Consider the following 22,000-nt stretch of genomic DNA (forward strand, 5'->3'; position numbering starts at 1 on the left):
TTAATGAACCCAGAAGGTGCCAGTAACCTTTCCTGGGCCCTGGACCCCAGACTCATGTACTCTGACAATGAGAAAAACAGCATTGTCTATGTGCTGTTAATTGGTTCAGAGTGGTTTCACATCCTGTAGCACATCATCCCAACCATGCAAGGTGTTAATTTCCCAAGTGGTATCGTAACTGAATCATCAGTAAGCCTTTCCAACAATCTGAGACCTGCTGCTTCTGTGATGATGTACATGAAACCCGGGAATCTCATGGACTTCAACGCAACTTATCAGTAGAAGCAACAAATTCTGAGCCCCTCATAAAGTACTGTACTTTGAGGTGACTAGCCATAACCTTATGGCAGGTTGATTGCCCTAAACCCCTTCCACTATGGATGGGGTGACAATTTCCCTCAGTAGAAAAGAAACTATTTCTGGATTTGCTCTCCCTGACGCTGCTGGTACCATTCTTCTACAATGGAGACTAGGGCCTTTTGGGATGCATTCTACTTGGGACATGCAATTTCTCACTGTCTACCTCCATTTTAAGTAGTTCTTCACATTTTCATCTTTCAGAGGCTTTGGTAGTCTGGTAAAGTTTATGGACGCCTCTCAGAGTAATATTTTTAAGTGCAACATATAAAACACATAAGACTATTAAGGAAGCCACTATTATATAATATTATATTGTTCTATCTTCAGGCCACTTAGGGTTCTGGGGACCCCAAATCAAGAGGTTAAACTTGTTACCAATCCTCTACTTTCACTTCCAGATCCATAACCGTCTGACCAAACCATTAACCTCTGCCAATGAATTGGTAGAGATGAGAGGATGGCAAACTCTAGTCTGTTACCTGGTTTTCTGAATAAAGTTTTATTGGAACACAACCAGATCCATATATTTACATCCTACTTATGGTCGTTTTTGACTGCATGGGTGGTGTTGAGCAGTTGCCACAGAGATCTTATGTGGCCTACAAAGCGGAAAATACTTACTATCTGCACCTTTAGAAAAAAAGCTTGCCAAGTCCAAGTATGGATCCTGGCCTAAAGGCCAAGCAAGCAAAGTGGACCAGAAGTACTCCCTGAAGTTCTGCCCCCTGGAGGATTTTACTTCTCCATTGTCCCTCAGAGATACCCCTCAGGGCTATAATGCTGGAACAATTCACTTCTGCCTGTTGCAGGCATATTATGCAGAGCCAGTTGTAAACAAGCCTTGAACCCTCTATGAGGTTATGGGTGTGAGTCACTGGAACAACAGCTCTATGATAGGGATAGGTGTGCTAGGACTTTAACCTGCAAGATCTGTTCAAGCCACATTCCAAACACAGAGCTTCCACTGAAGATGAAATGCTTCAGGGCACACCTAAATTTATAGCTAGGCAGTTCTCTGCATGCAATTTATGATAGGCAGTTTGGATTATGTGGTCACTTGAAGATATATGTTAGAAATTCAATCTCGATCAAAAACTAGAAGCAAGACAGGTAATGGTTTTAAAGGAGAAAAGTTACTTCCTTAAAAGAACATAGGTTTATTCCAGAGCTCCAGGGACGTCTTGCTGTGATTCACTGGAATGGACTTTCCACATGTTGTCATAAAATCCCAACCTGCCAGAAATGTTTTTGGTACCACTGCATTTATTGGATGATAAGGGCCAGGTGGTGGAACCACTCCCACTACAGCGTGGACCAGATGGAACACCACCTGTTGCTCTGGGCCTTCTCAAAGATGGAGGGTTACAGCTTTGTAGGCCAGTACATGGAAAGAAGCAACCAATCAAATGTGACATATGTTACCTCCAGCATCCATTGAAGTCCACTAAATAGGAGGGGCTCCATGATGTAACAACTTTTCATTCACAGTGGGAGAGACATCCAGTATGTCCAAGGTCACTGGACATACCTGCTCCCCCCACCAATTTTACTGAGGTGTCAGCAGGCCCTTGTATTTTCTGGAGAATTATCACCATTTCCTAGCATCTGGGGTACCTGTTAATTTTTGCTCTCCAGATTCAGTCAACATGATGTCATCGATGGTAGACTAGCATAATGATGTCTCATGGGATGATGAGATGATTAATATTCCCTGCAAATTAGTAGCACATGGCTGAAGAGTTGACATACACTGGGGCAAGACAGTGGTGTTCTGCTTCTGGTGTTCTCTGTTTATTGCTAGTTTTGTCTCTATTTAAAATTTTGCTGTTTTGTATATCATGGGTTTTTTGCATCAATTTTAGTTCTATAAAATATTGCATTAAAATATTATTTATCTTGGTTACTGAGTGCTTTGACATTCCCTTAAATTTTGTGTCTGAGGTGAGTGTTTCACTCATCTCACCCAAGCCCCATCCTGATGGACATATAGAGAAAATGTGTCCATTAGATCAACGCTACTCACCAAGTGTTTATAAGATCATATTTGGAACACTAGCCACAATTAGAGTTGACATACAATTAATGATAATCTAAGATCACTTTGAGACCCACCTGCCTTTTAAAGTAGCCAAATATGAATTAAGTCATCACTCCTACATCTTTCAAGTCATTGATGGTAACATTTATCTCTGCAATTCTATCTACCAGGGAGGCAGTATTGCTTTCTTATTAGGGAACTGGAGCTCCAGGAGTTTCTACTTGGCCCTTTCTTCTGTAATAGTCTTAAAAACCTTGCCTCTGTGGCTCAAGGAGCCCAGGTGGGAATTCTGTTGTTTACTTAGGATATGCATGTCATTTATATCCTCAGGAACTGAGGATATTTCTGCTGGATTGGGTTTGGCGGTTTCAATGGGCCTATGGCCAGACCAACAAGGGTCAAAAACTGCACTTCTATCTTGTCAATCCCTATCCTAAGTCTATAACTGGTAGCTATAGTGTCCTGGCTGATCAGAAATTAGTGTTTAACTCAGAACTAGGATTTACTATTCTTCAAAATTCGGGGTATTTCCTTTTCACCAGGGAAAATGGCTGCAGGTTCACTGGGGGGGAAGCTAGGAGAAAAATGCATACATACTTCGGGTGTTCTTCCTTAAGGGTATCTGGCCTCCTATCATGTATGGGATCCTAAATTTATAAATCAACTTGGATCTGGTAATTGAGTGAAAGTTATGACTCATTATTGTGGTAGATCAAGTCAGGTTTCCATTCACTTAAACCAGGAGTTTTGTCAGTTATAGAAGGATCTCATGGGCTGCCCATCCATTTGTGTCCTAGGGCTCCTGCTCAATTATATAATGCCAAAGATCCTTGTGAATTATAATTTCTAGTTACTGTACAGGTCCTGCTATGGATTCTAGTAGTCACCCCAACTGTGTCTATGTTGGGTCAGTGCCCCCATCTAGCCTTTGCTAGCCTAGGCCCTTAATTATCCCCATTGAGATTAGCAAGCTCATTTTGACCGCAATATGTCACCTAGCATCCTCACCTAGAGAGAACAGCTAATAAGGCTGTTTTAAAAGATAAGAGGGCTTGAGTATCAAATGCGGAGGGAGCGCTGGAGTTGGAAGAATCATCATTTTCCAACTATCATAGTAAAGACTGGTTTAGGCAGGAAATCATCAACTGATGCTAAAAAAAGGGGGAAATTGTGATGAGGATCAGAATATTTGCACTGTTCTTAAAATGTCTCTCCACAGACTGCTTAGTAGTTGCTAGAGAAAAAACAGTAATTGTAAAGTGGAAAACCCAGAAAACAACTTGATTGGCTGATCAAAATTTACATCATCCATGGGGGGCGGACAGACATCCTGTGCCTCCCAATATTATGCTCTGAGAAGGACACAGCATCATATTATAATAATATGAATCTAAACATGAGGAAATATTAGACAAACTGCAAATGAGGAGCATTAAAACAAAAGGAAGGACTGTATTCATCAAAAATCTCAATGTCAGAGAAGAAAGACTGTGCATGTTTCAGACTAGGGGAGACTAGAGAGACGTGACAACTAAATGCAATATGTGATTCTAGACTGGATCCTGGGCTCAAGGGTAAAGATGTGCTAGACAGGGCATTATTGGTCAGTGGACAAAATTAAACTATGGAAGTTAGATTAGATCAAAGCTCTGTATTCATGTTACATTTTTTTTTTTTTATTATTCGATATGGCTCTATTTTCTGATCATCCAACTGTGCCCCACAACCAGCCTGAGCTCTCAACAGTCAGCGGTCCTGACAACCTGCCTTGGGGAAGGATGAAGGGGGAAGGATGAGCTAATGCTGGTCCCTGTGTCCAGCACCCCAGAGGTGATTGGTCTGGCTGGGCACTCAGTAAACAGTCTCTGGGGGAGACAGGCCACCCAGTGGGGCAGAGAAGGGGGGGAGAGGCAAAAGAGAACCAGTGGCCTGCATGCCTGCCCCTCCCTGGGCCCGGCTTGGCCCACATCTGGGGCCTGGAAGGCTGGGACGGCAGCCCTGCCGGGGAGTCTGGCTTGGCAAAGGCAGAAGGCCCAAGGTGGAGGCAGAGATGCAGTCCTCCAGGAGCCTGTCCCTTCTGGCAATTGGAGAGCTGGCTTCTGAGTAGGGAGTGGCTGGCTGGGCGGCAGACCAGAAGATGGCAAGACCTCCCTGGGGGCAGACGAGGCGGGTGCCTGAGCACCTCATCCCTCATCCTGACCCTCCTCCCAGCACAAAACACCTAATTGATTATACTGCTAATGAATCGGTACACCTGCAAGAAACACCTGGGTCTCCCTGAGGTCAGTCTCAGAGGGCCTCGAGGTCTCCTCCCCAGACCCCTCCCTTCAGAGGCACCTCATTTGTGGGGTTCAGGCCCTGACCCTCCTCTCAGGTCCCAGGTCCTGGGAAGGGCAGCCCTGACGGCCCCTGGCTGGTTGCATCTCCTCCAGAAAACGCTCTTGCTCCACCCCCAGTCTGGACGCCCTCCCAGGACCCAGAAGCACCAGCTGCCCCAGAACACATCCTCTTTTCTACAAGTGAGGAAACTGAGGCCCAGAGAGCCCGAGGTAAGAGGTGCAGGAACCAGGGGGCCTCCTCTAGGGCTGCCTCCTGCCCCAGGGACTCTGAAGGCACCCAGGACCCCAGGGGGGACAGGCCCAAGCTCCCTGGGGTGTGGCAGGAGGGCAGAGGCAGTGAGAAGCACGGGGGAGGGCGCGTAGTGCAGGGAGCCTGACAGGGAGGCCACTGGGTGTTCAGGGCACCAGCCGTCCATGGGGGCTTGGGGGAGACGCATCCAAGGCTGCACCCTGAGCTGGCTACCCTCAGCCCTGACCAAGATGGTGGGGGGGACACAAGGCTTCTGAGGAAGGGGCCAGAACTGGGGACCCAGAGGCTGGCCCTGCCCTCCTTCAGACAAGAGGAGAGAGTACCCCAGTCACCAGAGGGCGACTGGGGTAGGGTGGAGGACAGACACAGAGCTGGGAGTCCCTGGTCAGCATCGCGGGCAGGAGCAGGGATGCTGAGGCTGCACATTTCCTCTGTCATCTCTGCTCACAAGCCCCGAGGACCATGGGGTCACCTCCAGGACTGAGGGCTCACTGGCAGGCTTGTTCCCAAGTCCATGGCCTGGCCCTGGGACTTCCACCTAAATGCTCCTCCAAGAGAGTTCAAAGGACAAAAAGGAGAAAGATTTCCCCAAGTCCTCAGGAACAACACAGAAAAGCTCTGTAATTCCAGGCTGGGGCCTCTCAGTAAGGGGTGAAGCCCTGCCTTCCTGCCATGTGGAGCAGAGAGGGGTGGCAGGTGGAAAGCTCCCCGCACTGGTGGGTGGCCACGTCACTGCATCTTGGTCTTCGGGAGCAGTCCCTGAACTGTTTTGTACAGGAGGTCGAAGTGCTGGGGGCAGCAGGATGGTGTGAGTGAGGTCAGGGGCAAACCTTGCCTCAAGGAAGGCCTGAGGGCCCACCTGTGGGGTCACCTGCTTCTAGGCAGGACGGGGGTGGGCTAGGGGATGCCGAGGACTCACCTGGCCAGGTTGACCCTCCCACAGAGGCCTTGCCTCCCACCTGAGCTCCCGCCTGCTCACTTGGACTGCCGTGTAGGCCAGCCTGAGGTAGGCACCAATGCAGATGGCCAGGAGCATGTAGAAAATGGCTGGCTTGACCCTGTAGGCACTCATCACCTGCTTCAGCTGGTCATGGAAGACAAACTTGGGGTCCTGTGTATCGGCTTTGATGTGGTGCTGCTTCCCCTCCTTCAAGTAGTGACTTAGCTAGTGTTCCGGCATGGCGAGGAACGTGCAGGATTTGTCCACCAGCTGGGTGGCCTGAGGCTGGCTGGTGGGCCAGCCCATCGCCAAGTCCAGCTGTTCCTGCTGGATCATCTGCTCCAGGAAGACTGGCATGTCTCAGGGGTTCCCTTCGCGGTCAGGTTGTAAATGACTCGGGTCAGGGCTTCTGCGATGAGCCTCAAGTTGCCGGTCAGAGTTTTAGAATTGACCAGAGACCTTACGTCCATGCTGCTGCTGCACTGGCTGTCATGGGGGCTCTCCAGGTGGGCCAAGGTGAAGGCAGCCAGCCAGAGAATGGTGCAGCGCCCATGCTCCCAGGCCAGGATGTCCTCAGCGGGGTTGATCCTGTGCACCACGGGTTCCTGCAGCTCCGGGACCTGACGGCCACTGTCTCCAGCTCGGGCAGGAAGGCATGCTGCAGCGTCTCCTTGCAAGGTGGCTAGGACGTGTGAAGATATAGGCTGTCCACCTGGACCACGGTGTCAGAGGACAAAGGCCACATTGTACTGAATATGCTGGAATCTGTGTGGTTCACGTTGTCTTCCAATCAGTGCTTGGTCCCCTGGTAGTTGAACTTGTCCTTCCAGAAGCAAAGAACAGAAGGTTGTACACTGCGTGGGTGCACAGGTGGGGTAGAGCAGGGAGAAGGGGCGGGTGAGCCCTAGCAGTACGGAGATGCCGCTCTCGTTGGAGTCCATGCCATGCGACAGCCAAAAGGCTACTCTGAAGGCGTCGCAGTGAGCCACGATGATGATGGCGGTAAGGTCCTCTCCACCCAGCCCCATCAGCCACCAGTCACTCGCAGCCTTGCTGTGGACCCCACTCATGACCATCCGGAAGCTGTTGGCAGTGGCCAGGTGGAGCAGTAATTTGGCAACAGAGACAGAGCCCTGGGAAGCGGAGCTGGCCTGCGTCTGCGTGTAGATGGAGAGCAGGGCCTCATGGTGCACAGCAAAGGACATGGGGTCGATGGTCTGCATGGCCAGCACCTTGGGCCCCATCTCCATGAATTGACGGATGACGTCCTGGGACACAAAGGCCACGGCCTGTGGCAGGACGGTGAGCATGGCACTGGCCGCCTGCCGCAAGGCCTTCTGGTACTGCTCGTAGAAGCGCGGCAGCCGGAAGCACGCAGCCACGGCTTGGCTCCGCACGTCCGCATGGATGCGTGCGCCTGCGCGCTGAGCGCTGTGGTCCCAGTGCCTCGGCAGCTGGGCCGGGTGGGGTCAGGCTCGGCGGATGCCAAGAGGGTAGGCACTGGACCTCTGGCCAGAAGCCGGTGGCTCTCAGGATGGGACCAGACGGTGAGGCTGCCCGGGCGGGTCACCCTGCGGCATGCAGTAAAAACTCGTGCAGTGCGTCGGCTGACGGAACTGACGGGCATGTTCTCCAGCACCTCGCCCGCTTCTCCCAGCATCCCAGCACACTCACCTCAGTGTGGGTAGCCGCCGGGGCCCCTGTATTCATGTTAAACTCAGTGAAGTTCATACCTGTACTGTGGTTACCTAAGAGAATATTTCTGTTCTAAGAAAATACACCATGAAGTATTTAGGGGTAAAGGGCCAGGATGTATGCAACTTATTTTGAAAAATTCCAGAAAATATTATGTGCATATATATATATACACACACACACACACACACACACGTATCTAAAGAGCCCCACACAAATGCTAAAGCAAATAAGGTAAACTGTTAACAATAGATGTATTTGGTTCAAGGGTATATGAGTATTTATTGTGTTATTCTAACCCTTCCAAAAGTTTCAGATTCTTTTCAACAAAACAAAAAGATATTTGGGCTTAATTCAGTAATTTGTCTCAAGTTTTTAGTGAAGAGATAGTCATCTGGCCTTTCAGAGGATGTAATTAGGGGATGAGCAGGCAAGTCGCTCACGATAAATTTACACTAGTATATTTCTCTGGCTAAGTCCTTGAATTCCTTCTTTTGCATCATGCTGGGAGATTTCTAGGGTTTCAGCATTTAGTCTAGATTTGTGCTAATCAGATAAGTAAGATAACAGAAGTATATCCTGATGCTCTAGCTAGCAGACATATGGGCAAACTCCAACATCCTTACTGCAGCATCCCAAGTTTCTGGTAACATATAAACTAACAAATTCCTGCAAGTCTTTTGGTATCTTCTATAATGACTTTGCATTTGGGGTGGGGGGTGGTGGGGGGTGGGGAGCTGCTTCCTCTGGCTGGAGATGAGATTCTTTTAGCAGAGTCAAGTAAACCCTTGAGTTTCATTCTATACTTTGAAGTGAGAAATGAGGGACATTGTTACACTTTGGTTTTAACTTATCCAATGTTATAAGATGCATCATCTCTACCCCTTAGGTCCTGTCATTTCTTAATGTTCAGAGCAGAAGTTCTGCAGTTCCCAAATCCCCGCCCTCAGGGAGCACGTTGTTCCAGGTGAGCACTGGTCATAACTTACATTGGTCGTTTCATTATAATTATTGATATGATAGATAATTATCTATCCTGCTAGATTTCTGTCTTGGAATACAAACTGGAGCTTCATTGTCTCCTGCCCTATCTTTGCTAGATTACTGGTATGTACTAATTATGAGAAATAGATTTGGAATAAATCTTGCACTTATTCTTGTCAAAGAAATTTAACATAAATTGTTCTGTATTCTCTTTCATCATCATGTAACCATATGAGATGAGGAGAGAATCTATTATCTGCATTTTATAGCAAGGAAACTGAGGCACAAAGTGGCTAACGTCCCATATAACTTAATGATGGAACTGGTATTAGAATTTAGGCTTTCTAGGGGTGCCTGTCAGCTCAGTCAGTAGAGCATGCAACTCTTGATTTTGGGGTTGTAAGTTTGAGCCCCATGTTGGGAGTAGAGATTACTTAAAAATAAAATCTTTTCTTCTAAGATTTTATTTATTTATTTGACAGAGATAGAGAGAGAAAGAACAAGCAGGGGGAGTGGCAGGCAGAGGAAGAGGGAGAAGCAGGCTCTCCGCTGAGCAGGAACCTGATGCAGGGCTTGATCCCAGGGCCCTGGGATCATGACCTGAGCTGAAGGCAGACACTTAACTGAGTGAGCCACCCAGGCCCCCCTAAAAATAAAATCTTAAAAAAAATTTAGGTTTTCTCTTCCTCATTTTACTGAAGCATCCCAGGCCCAATGAAAATATTGCCAAGTCCCCTAAAATATTTTGGAAATACTAAATATATACAAAGAATTTTGCAGAGATATCTTTTAACTGATGTGAAATAATCATTAGGATACTAAATATCATAAATGATGTCTCAACACAAACTTAAAAGTTCTCCCTGTCCTGCCAGCTTTCTCTCTCATTGTCTCAGTTTTTGCCAATATACCATTATTCTTTGCTTGCTCTTCTTCCCCTCAGCTTCCAACTCTGGCTGGCTGCACACCCCACCTAGATTCTGATGGTTAGGATCACTTTGTCTTAGCATGCGTACCTCTTCAGCAGGTGCCTTTCAAGAAAATTCAAGCCTGGGTATCTTCCTTAAGACCCCTTCTGTCCCATGGTAAACACTCCATACTTTTGCCCCACCAAATACTTGAAGTTCAGACTACACCCACTGCAATCCATTCTTTGCTCGACAGTCATAGACAACTCCAACCAGTCTTTAAACCTATTATTTTAGGTAAACCTTAATCGCCACTCCTTGGGGCTTCTGAACTTCAAAGGACACATATCAACTGTTGTCCAAACTCTAGAGAATACATATCAAGCTCACAGTAGTTCCCTTGAAGCCCCTTTAATTTAGTCTGAAGATCGTGAGAGTGGGGAGAGAAATGCACAGCATTATGACCATCTTCTAAGTAATCCTCACTTGTTGGTTACCCTTCCTGATCACTCTCTTCTTCTCTTGAATGGACCAGAGGCTAGTAATGGGCTATTTTACAATGCACTAAGCATGTCCTTCATTGGGTAAGTTGATATTTCTTTTCTTTTTTTTTTTAAAAGATTTTATTTTTTTATTTGAGAGAGAGAGAATGAGAGAGAGCACATGAGAGGGGGGAGGGTCAGAGGGAGAAGCAGACTCCCCGCCAAGCAGGGAGCCCGATGCGGGACTCGATCCAGGGACTCCAGGATCATGACCTGAGCCGAAGGCAGTTGCTTAACCAACTGAGCCACCCAGGCGCCCGTTAAGTTGATATTTCTTTTGAGAATTGCTTTAGTTGGCTATAACAAATTATCCTAGACAAAGTAACTTAAACAACATACATTTCTTTCTCACAGTTCTAAAGGCTGGAATTTGGAAATCATGATACCAGCATGGCTGGGTTCTGGTTGAGAGCCCTCTTCTTAGTTGTAGATGGCCAACTTCTTGCTGTATCCTCACTTGATAGAAAGAGAACTATCTAGCTCTCTGGTCTCCTCTTATAAGAACGTTAGTCCCATTCATCAGGGCTCCACCTTCATGACCCAATTACTTCCCAAAGGCTCTGTCTCCAAGTACCATCACATTGGGATTAGGGTTTCAGCATATACATTTTCAGGAAACAGAAACATTTAGCTCATAACAGGAATGATGGGTATTTGTCACATATATTTTCCAGCAGCAATTTGGAGACAAATATTCCCATTTTAACACTGTGCTTCACGGATAAGCGATACATTAAAACATAAAAAGACAAGGATCCTGGCTCACGTAGCCTAATCTCCTGGAAATCCCAACAGTTTTATGCTGGCTTATAGTATACATGATAATTTGTGATATTGTTATCTACCTAATTCCTAGGAAACAGCACAAGTTGGTCCAACAACTTTTGGTGCAAAGGAGGAGTAAGTAGTGGAGGCTAAAAGCTCAGATCTAGATGATGTCAAGAATGGGGGAGTAAGGAACTCTGAGAAACCTCTCCTCCATAAAAGCAACGAGGGGGCGCCTGGGTGGCTCATTTGGTTGGGTGTCTGACTTTTGATTTTGGCTCAGGTCATGACCTCAGGGTCATGAGATCAAGGCCTGTGTCAGGCTCTGTGCTGGGCATGGAGCCTGCTTGAGATTCTCTCTCTCCCCCTCCCTCTCACTCACTCTTGCTCTCTCTCTCTCTAAAAAAGAAAAGGCAATGAATACTAGCCAAAAAATGTAAAAGCAACTTTTCCAGAACTCTAGAAATTAACTAAAAGCTTGCAAAAATTGAGAGAGCATTTCCTCAAGAAAAATGGTTTAATCTTGGTAAGAACAGTGAACTTTGTGTCATTAGAACTTCCCCTATTCCCATACTCTCTCCCCAGCTCTGTGGTAGCCTTGAAAATCAACAGCCCACAATCACAGTGAAAACCAGCACCTTAGCAGCCATGGGAAGGATCAGAATTACAGAGAATATAGACTTTATACTTCCTGACTTAAAAACTTACTGCTAGACCACATTAATCAAGACAGTGTAATGCTGGTGTATATAGATCAATGGAGTAGGATAGAAAGTCCATAAATAAACTGTCACATCTATGGTCAATTTATTTTCAACAAGAGTGTCATAACCATTCAAGGGGAAAGAGTAGTCTTTTCAAAAAAAAATGTGCTGGGACAATTGGATATCCACATGCAAAAGAATGAAGTTAAGCCCTTACCTTACACCATATACAAAAAAATGAATTCAAAATGGTTCAAAGATCTGAAACTATAAAATTCTTAGAATAAAAATAGGTATAAATCTTCATAATCTAGGTTGGGCAATTTAGGCACTTCTTTTTTTTTTTTAATATTTTATTTTTAAGCAATCTCTCTATCCAACGTGGGGCTTGAACTCACAATCCTGAGATCAAGAGTCGCATGCTCCATTGACTGAGCCAGCCAGGTGCCCCAATTTAGGCACTTATATATGATACCTAAAGCATGAACAACAAAAGAAAAAATAGATAATTTGGATTTCATTAAAATTAAAAAATTTATGGGGTGCCTGGGTGGCTCAGTTGGTTAAGCATCTGACTCTTGTGATAAGACAACCCATAGATTAGAAGAAAATATTTGCAAATCACATATATCATGTCTTGCATACAGAATATATAAGGAACTCTTACAACTCAACAATAAAGGATACCCCAATTAGAAAATGGACAATAGATTTGAATGTACACTTCCCAAAAGATGATACACGAATGGCTAATAAACACATGAAAAGGTGTTCAGCATCATTAATCATTTGGGAAATGCAAATCAAAATAAAATGATACCCACTAGTCTGGCTATAATGGCTAGGAGATATATATTAGGTAGGTAGATAGATAGGCAGACAGACAGACAATAACAAGTGTTGGTGGGGGCGCCTGGGTGGCTAGGTCGTTAAGCGGCTGCCTTCGGCTTGGGTCGTGATCCCAGAGTCCTGGGATCGAGTCCCACATCGGGCTCCCTGCTCAGCGGGAAGCCTGCTTCTCCCACTCCCCCTGCTGTGTTCCTGCTCTCGCTGTCTCTGTCTCTGTCAAATAAATAAATAAAATCTTTAAAAAAAAATAACAAGTGTTGGTGAAATAGGAACACTTACCCATGTTAGTGGTAATGTAATATGGTGCAACCACTCTGGAATACAGTCTGGCAATTCCTGAAATGGTTAAACACAGAGTTATCACAAGATCCAGTAATTCCACTCCTAGGTCTATATCCAAGAGAAATGAAAACTAATATCCACACAAATGCCTGTACACAAATGTTCATAGCATTATTCACAATAGCCAAAAGGTGGAGACAACTCAAATGTCCATCAACTGATAAATGGGCAAATAAAATGTGGTACATTCATACAGTGGAATAGTATTGGGCAATAAAAAGTAACGAGGTACTGATACCTTCTACAACATCGATGTACCTGGAAAACATTATGCTGCATGAAAAGAGCCAGTGAGAAAGACCACATATTGTAAATGTCCTTCTGTATGAAGTCCAATATGGGAAAATCCACGGAGGCACAAAATGCATTAGTGGTTACCAGTAGCTGGTAGAAAGGAGGAATGGGGAATGACTGATAATGTGTATGGGGTTTCTTTTGGGGTAATGAAAATTTTCTAGAATTTGGGAGTGGTGATGTTTGCACAACCTTGTAAATATGCTAAAAATCACTGAAAAATTGCTTACTACTTCCTTCTAAACAAATATAAACAGATGGTATAATGCTCTAGAGTTCCACTTACCAACTTAAGGCTGAGATATAAATGCAACTCACTTCTTTGGATTTCCAGCAGGAGGCAGAAAGACTGTGTGCCTTGGTGTCTCTTAAGTATACTCTTGCCTACAAGTGAAATTCAAAGGGGGTAGTAGATGATGTTTTTTAAGACGATGCTTAAACATTATTTACAAATTTGTCATTCCTCTTCTCCTGTGAGAAAACTGTGTAACTCTCTTTAAAACAAGTTTGTGTCTAAGATGTGTTTAAAAATACCAACTTTTAAAAATGGAAAAGCCTCTTTACAAAGAGCTGCAATTGTTTAAAAACTGTCAGCATCTACATATTTGAGAATTTTCATTGCATGTTAAAAACTGATTCATTCAAAAGAGGTGGAAACAGAAGACTGAATATATGGGAAAGAAAGAGAGCAGGAGCTTCCTGGTAGAGTCGTGATTTCCTAGGTGCCATATTTGAATTTCACAAAAGTCATTACAAGATCTTAGGCTATTGGCATAAAAGAAGGGCAGCATGATACATCATCCATCTTTCTCCCTTTAATTTTTGATTAGCGTAGACAAAGAAGTAGGTAGAAGGCAGTTATGAAGAAATATGGGCATCCCTGTCGTGGAAAGTGTGCTGTCACCTTTAAAGTAAGGTATAATGAAAGGATTCTGGAAGACCACTCCCTTGGGAGCATTTGAATGATGAGTCATTATAAAGAAAGCAGGAAACAAAAATCAAACACCTTCATCAAATCACGTGTTCTTGTCTATCGTTTGAGTTAACCCCACTATAGAGGCATGGCAGGAAGGCTTTGAGCACAGCCCCAACTGAGACAACCATGGTGAGGGAAGGCCAACAAAGTGCTGAGAAACAGAGAAGTCGACTGGTAAAAAAACCCAAACAGTTTCCTCTTCTTCGACAAAACCCAGATATTTGTGAACCTAGAACACCATTGCAAGTTCTGATTTCTTCACTTGAAAAGGGACTGGATGGAGCTACAGAAAGTCCAGAGAAGAGCATTTTTGAAACTCAGGCAAATAGAGAAGATTGTTATGTGAGGCCATGCTAAATAACTAGCATCATGTATTTTTCAGGCTAGCAAATAAAGGCTGAGAAGTGATATTATTATACACTGTGAAATCCATATGGTGACCATAGGCTTGTTTGTCATCTTTCAGTATTAGAACTTTTTATTCCTTACCTTTCTAACCATATTGTAATATGTATTAATGCTTTGAAACTTGAAATGTGAACTTGAAAGCTCAGGCCTATCCAGTGTGTGAGCCACTCTGAAGGCAAACACACTGTTTAAGAGCTCCCAATAACCAGTGGAATCTGGCTTTCCCTGAACCCGGAATATTGGTCAGGGTTCTCCAGAGAAATGGAACCAATAGTGTGTATGTATATACATGAATATGATATGTATGGACTTGTCAGCTTCCATAATTATATGAACCAGTTCCTTATAATATGTCTCTTTATATATATTTATAATATTTGTTATAAAACATATATATTTATTATATAACAAATATTATAAATATATTTAAAGAGACATAAGGAATTGGTTCATATGATTATGGAGGTGGACAAGTCCCAAGATCTGCAGGGTGAGTTGGCAAGCTGAAGACTTGGGAAAGCTGATGGTATAGTTCCACACTGAAGATTGGCTTGAGATCCAGAGAGAGCTAATGTTTCTGTTCTAGAATAAAGGCAGGAAAAAGCTGATGTCTCAGCTCAAAAGCAGTCAAACAGGAGGGATTCTATCTTACTTGGGGAAGGGTAAACCTTTATTTTATTTTATTTTTTTTATTATGTGATGTTAGTCACCATACAGTACATCATTAGTTTTTGATGTAGTGTTCCATGATTCATTGTTTGCGTATAAATTCATTTCAGGTTTTCAGCTGATTGGATGAGGTCCACTCACATGGAGGGCAATCTGCTTTACTCAGTCTACTAATTTAAACATTAATCTCAGGCCAAAACACCCTCATAGAAACACCCAGAATAATGTTTGACCAAATAGCTGGCCGCTCCATGGCTCAGCCAAATTGATATATAAAATTAACCATCATGGGTGGTATATAGGAAAGGAACCCTAAATACTTTATTTTCTTAATTCCTCATGTTTTTCTCTTTCCTGTACCATTTTTGCTAGTCTGCGCTTCTAGAATTCTGCCTTGATTTCCTGGACTTTCTTTCCTATTCCTTGCACCAACTCTTTCCCCCATTCTCTGTATTCTGAGTGGCTGATGGCAGTTCTACTCTCAACTGAATGGACTACTCCAAACCATGTTACTGACTCTCACTTCATTCACAGGTTTATTTACTCCGGTTTGGAGTCCCTTGCTGCCATAACTTCACTCTGCAGACTGACTCCCTTAGATGCTGATGCTAGAATAATTTAAGATCCAGGCTACCTTGATCTTTTGGCCAATGATTTAAATTGTTAGCTATCACCTACAAGAGGGAATCCAACAGATGATTTCATTTCCCTAACCCAAACCCCCACTGTTCACAGCTTCCTTTCTTTCCCTGTGGTCTCTTTGCTGAGTTACCACTTCATATACATATGTTCACTTAAAGTATAAACATAACAAGATTGTGTCCCTCATCTCTTGCTTTACTTTTGGTCCAATTTCACAATTTTAAAAGAATTAGACTTTAGAGAAAAAGGAGATAAATTGAACTACATAAAATTTTTAAAACTTTTGTGCTATTGACAGTATTATCAAGAAAATGAAAAGACAACCTACAGAATGGGAAAATGTTTGCAAATATATCTGATAAGGGCATAGTATACAGAATATATAAAGAACAGTGACAACTCGGGGTGCCTGGGTGGCTCAGTCGGCTAAGTGTCTGCAGCTCAGGTCATGATCCCAGGGTTCTGGGATCAAGCCCTGCGTCAGGCTCCCTGCTCAGCGGGGAGTCTGCTTCTCTCTCTCTCCCTCTGCCCCTCCCCTCTGTTCATGCTCTCTCTCTCTCAAATAAATAAAATCTTAAAAAAAGGAACAATGACAACTCAACAATAAAAAGACAAATGACCCAATGACATAATGGGAAAAGGATTTGAATAGAAATTTCTTCAAAAAAAGATGTACAAATAGTCATTAAACACATGAAAACATGCTCAGCATCACTAGTAGGGAAATGCAAATCAGAATCACAATGAGATACCACTTCAACCCACTGGTGTGGTTATAATAAAAAAAGACAGTGACCAGTGTTGGCAAGGACTTAAAGAAATTGAAATCCTCATATATTGCTAGTTGGGATATAAAAAGTTTAACTTCATTGGAAAACTGGACGTTTCTCAGGGAGTTAAACACAAAGTGACCATATGATCCAGCAATACTACTCTTAGATATATTGAAAATACCCAAGTGAATCAAAAACATATGTCCACACAAAACAGTGCATACACATGTTCAGAGCAGCATTATTCATAAAAGCTAAAAAGTGGAACCAACCCAAATGTCTTTCAACTGATGAATGGATAAACAAAATGTTATATATTTATACAATGGAATATTATTCAGCTATAAAAATGAATGAAGTTCTGGGGCGCCTGGGTGGCCCAGTTGGTTGAGCGTCTGCCTTCGGCTCGGGTCATGATCCCAGGGTCCTGGGATCGAGCCCCACATCGGGCTCCCTGCTCAGCGGGGGGCTTGCTTCTCCCCCTCCCTCTGCTTCTCCCCCTGCTCATATTCTCTCTCTCTCTCTCCGTATCTCTGTGTCTTGAATGAATAAATAAAAAAACCTTTAAAAAAAATGAAGTTCTTATATGTGCTGCAACATGGGGAAACTTGAAATCATTATGCTAATTAAAAGAAGCCAGACACAAAAGGGCAAATATTTTATGATTCCACTTATATGAAATGTCCAGAATAGGCAAATCAATGGAGACAGAAAATAGAATAGTGGTTGCCAGAGGCTAGAGGAAGGAGTAAAGATTGGGGAGTGACTGCATGGATGTGGGATTTCTTTTTGGTGAGTAAAACTGTTCTGGAATTAGGAAGTGGTTGTACAACCTTGTAAATATACTTTAAAATGTTGAATTGAGAGCATACATCCAAACAAAAGCTTTTACATGGATTTTCATAGGAGCATTATTCATAATAGCCAAAACATGGAACCAACTCAAATGTCCACTGACTGATGAGTAAATAAACAAAATGTGGTATATCCATACAGTAGAATATTATTCATTAATAAAACTATAAACACTGATGAAAGAAATTAAAGCAGGTTGGCTTAGTCGGTTGAGTGTCTGACTCTTGGATTCAGCTCAGGTCATGATCTCAGGGTCATATGTGAGATTGAGCCCTGTGTTGGGCTCCGTGATCAGTGAGGAGTCTGCTGGAGATTCTCTCTCCTTCACTGTCTGCCCCTTCCCCCCTGCTTGTGTGCTCTCACTCTCTCTCTCAAAATAAATAAATCTCTAAAAAAAGAAAGCAGACACAAATAGATGGAAAGTTATCCCATGTCCATGGATCAGAAGTATTAGTTGTTAAAATATCCATACTGCCCAAAGTAATCTACAGATTCAATGCATCCAATCCCATTATCATTTTTTTGAAGAATTTATTTATTTATTAGAGAGAGAGAGAGACAGTGAGCACGCACGAGCAGGGAGAGGGGCCGAGGGAGGGGGAGAGAGACAAGCAGACTCTCTATTGAGCATGGAGTCAGATGCGGGGCTCAATCCCAGGACCCTGAGATCATGACCTGAGCTGAAGTCAGACGCTTAACTGACTGAGCACCCAGGTACCCCTCCCGTTATCATTTTTTACAAAAATAGGAAAACAGTCCTAAAATCCACAAAAGACTCTAAATAACTAAAGCAATTTTCAGCAAGAGGAACAAAGTTGTAGGCATCATACTTCCTGATTTCAAAATGTATTATGAACTGATAGTAATTGAAACAGTATGGTACTGGCATGAAAACAGACATGTAAAAACAACCAGACATGTAGAAGAATGAAAGAGAATAGAGAGCCCAGGAACCCATGCATATATAAGTCAACTGATCTTCAGCAAGTCAGCCAAGACCGTTCAATGAGGAAAGGACAGTCTCTTCAACAAACAGTGCTGGGAAAACTGGATATCCACATGCAAAAGAATGAAATTGGACCCTTGCCTTACATAATAAAAAAAACCAAACTAAAACTAAGTCAAAGACTTAAATAAGACCTGAAATTATAGAACTCCTTGAAGAAAAAATAGGGGAAAACCTTCTTGACATTGGTCTTGGCAATAATTTCTTGGATATGACACCAAAAGCACAGCCAACAAAAGCATACTAGACAAGTGGGACTATGTAAAACTAAAAAGCTCTGTAGAGCAAATGAAACAGTCGACAAAATAAAAGACAACCTATGGATCGGGAGAAAAATATTTGCAGGCTATGCATCTGACAAAGGATTAATATCCAAAATGTATAAGGAACTCCTACAACTCAATAACAAAAAACCCCAAATAACCTAGTTAAAAAATGGGGAAAGGACCTGAAGAGATTTTTCCAAAGAAAACATAAAAATGGCCAACAGGTATATAAAAAGGTGCTCAACATCACTCATCATCAGGGTAATGCAAATCAAAACCACAATGAGATGTCACCTCATACCTGTTAGGATGGCTATTAGAAAAAAAGAAAAGATAAGTGTTGGCAAGGATCAAAAGGGAAAGTAAAAATAAAGAAATCTTACTGTCAAAATTAAAAACTACTGTGTACCAAAGGACACAATCGACAGAGTGAAAAAGTAACCTACAGGATGGTAGGAAGCATTTGCAAATCATATATCTAATATGGGGCTCCTATCCAGAATATATAAAGAACTCCTACAACTGAACAGCAGAGAAACAACACAGTTTAAAAATGGACAAAGAATTTGAATAAACATTTCTCAAAGATGACATACAAATGGCCAACAAGCATATGAAAAGATGCCCAACATCATTAGTCATTAGGGACATGTGAATGAAAACCACAATGAGATACCACCTCACATCTATCAGGATGGCCACTATCAAAAAAACCAGAAACTAACATGCATTGACAAAGTTACAGAGAATTGGGACCTTTGTGCACTGTTGATAGGAGCACAAAATGGTATGGCTGCTATTGAAAATGATATGGTGGTTCCTCAAAAAATTAAAAATAGAATTACTATATGACCCAGCAATCCCATGCCTGGGTATAGACCCAGAAAAGCTGAAAGCAGGATCTTGCAGAAATATTTGCATGCTCATGGTCATAGCAGCATTATTCACAATAGCCAAGAGGCAGAAGCAACACAAATGTCCATCAATTAAAAAAATATGGCCCATACATACAGTGGACTATTTTTTTTTAAGATTTTATTTATTTGACAGAGGGAACACAAGCAGGGGGAATGGGAGAGGGAGAAGCAGGCTTCCCGGCCAAGCAGGGAGCCTGACGTGGGGCTCAATCCCAGGACCCTGGGATCATGACCTGAGCCAAAGGCAGATGCTTAACGACTGAGCCACCCAGGTGCCCCACATACAGTGGACTATTATTCAGCCTTAAAAAGGAAGGAAATCCTTGAATCACTATATTGTACACCTGAAACTAATATAACACTGTATGCGAACTCTACTGGAATTAAAATAATAAACTTAATTTTTAAAAAAGGAAGGAACTCCTGTCACATGCTGCACATGAGTGAACTTCGAGGTCATTATGCTAAGTGAAAATAAGCGAGTCACAAGAAGACAAACATATGCAGTATGATTCCGTCTGTATGAGGTATCTAAAATAGTCAGATTCATAGAAACAAAGTAGAAGGGTGGTTGTCAGGGGCGGAGGGGAGGGGGGAAATGGGGAATAGAATTTCAGTTTTGCAAGATGAAAAAGTTCTAGAGATTGATTGCACAACAAGGTGAATATACTCAATTGAACAGTGCACTTAGAAGGGTTGAGATGGTGAAATTTATGTTGTGGGTTTTTTTTTTTAAGATTTATTTATTTTAGAGAGAGAGTGCATGTGCATGCGTGCATGGGGGGGCAGAAGGAGAGGGAGGGGAGGGGGGAGGGGCTTAGGGAGAGGGAGACAAGCAGACTCCCTGCTGAGTGGGGAGCCTGACACAGGGGCAGGGCTCAATCCCACGACCCTGAGATCACGCCCCGAGCCGAAATCAAGAGTTGGGTGCTCAACCGACTGAGTCACCCAGGCAACCCTGTTGTGTGTGTTTTTTTTAAACCACAATTAAAAAGTTTAAAACAGAAAGAAATGCTGGAGGTGCTACTTTACACAACAGGCAGCAAACTTAAGGATTAATTAGTCACTCAAGAGCTGGTACAGGTTCCTAGTAAATAAGTTTTAAAAAGGTTTAAGTATAATTATAAGTGATAACATTAAAATGGATTTTTAACAGAATTTGGGATGTTTGACATTCCAGATCTTTAAAAAGATCACTAAATAGAGGATGATAGACTATCAAACAACCTAGCTTTTGGTGCATGGATAAAAGAGACTTCTGGCCTGGATGGACCACACCTCTGACAGAGTGAGGCTACTACTATGTTCCAATAAAATTAAAAGTCTACAGTGTGCCTGTTTAATTAATCAGTCACTTAAATAATATTACTTTAATGTAAGTTTGTCGAAGCCAAGTGATAACCGGACGGAGCTTTGTAAAACAATCAAACCCAAACCCAACAGTGCTACAGATTAAAAAAACTGGAAGGACCCTTTTCATTATTTTATGGTTCTATATTTTCATGGCAGATGTTGACATTTTACCATTGTTCCAGAATCAAATGTCAAGTTATTTCTGTTCAGAATTTTCCATTTCCATTTTCAAAGAATTCCATGTGCAGCTGTATTTCTAAGTGAATTCTCTGCTTGCAAAAGCCCAGCATTTCTAAGCAGGTTTGTAAATAGGCTTGAAGGAAGACATACAAGCACTGGAGATCTGCTTGGGTTAATTAGTTCTCTTTTCAGGCATTAGAACCTACACAAGTAGGCCAGCTGGAGGTGAATGTTTCCTTTGAAAGAGATAATTATATGCCTTACCAATTGTTTGCTTTTCCACATCTCCTCCAGTCAGATTCCCCAGAATTCATAAACTAAGTATCAGGAGAGGTTTTTTTCACCTCCTGGGAAACTGAATGTGTAGATGAGCTGAGATAATAATTGTGGATGATACAGATAGTTTGAAGGTCTGGATGATGCATACAAATAATTATAAAGAGCGGACTGTGGGCTTCTGCTAAGTATAGCATCTAGAAACTGCTATGGCATTGTAAATTGGTAATTATGCTTCAATTCACATTTTCTTTCCTTTGTTAGTTATAGATGTTATTCCTTCAGATTTCACAATATCCGCTTTCTTTCCTGCAGAATGCTGTGGTAAATGGCTCTCTGTACCACCTCGGGTGTGTAAAAGCAAGGGGACCCAGCCCCTCTCCATCCCTGGGGGAGAGCCCCCGCCCCCCGCCCCCTGCAGCAGCAGGGGGCAGTTAGGAAGGGCTTGGCTTCGGCTGGGGGGGTGGTCACCGTTCAACTGGCCTTTCCTACGCCAAAGCCCACCTCACCCAGGAGATGGCTTCCGGTTGTGCTTTGTTAGGCAAACCCAAGTGTTCGTTCTTCCTCCCTGGTTAACGGATTCAAGTTGGCCCGGCCTGCTTCTGGAAATGGCGTGAGCCCAGGGAGGCAGTTCCGTGTTCCGGGCCGCTTAGCAGCATGGCTGCGTGG

General features: G+C 43.2%; 1 long non-coding RNA gene and 1 pseudogene across 1 annotated transcript in view; one reads left to right on the forward strand and one right to left on the reverse strand.

Moving 5' to 3' along the window:
* Window positions 1-5,716: 5,716 nt before the first annotated feature.
* On the reverse strand, window positions 5,717-7,658 carry LOC102731355 (BOS complex subunit NCLN pseudogene; annotated as a pseudogene).
* An 855-nt stretch (window positions 7,659-8,513) lies between these two features.
* LOC145717943 (uncharacterized) overlaps window positions 8,514-22,000 on the forward strand; it is a 69,997-nt gene continuing 56,510 nt past the window's right edge. Inside the window, exon 1 of the long non-coding RNA XR_014141477.1 lies at window positions 8,514-8,589. This is a non-coding gene — a long non-coding RNA (uncharacterized LOC145717943). The remainder of the gene's footprint in view (window positions 8,590-22,000) is intronic.

Source organism: Leptonychotes weddellii, chromosome X (genome assembly GCF_054177405.1).
Source record: "Leptonychotes weddellii isolate Sample4059 chromosome X, ASM5417740v2, whole genome shotgun sequence".
Classification (NCBI taxonomy): Eukaryota; Metazoa; Chordata; class Mammalia; order Carnivora; family Phocidae; genus Leptonychotes; species Leptonychotes weddellii.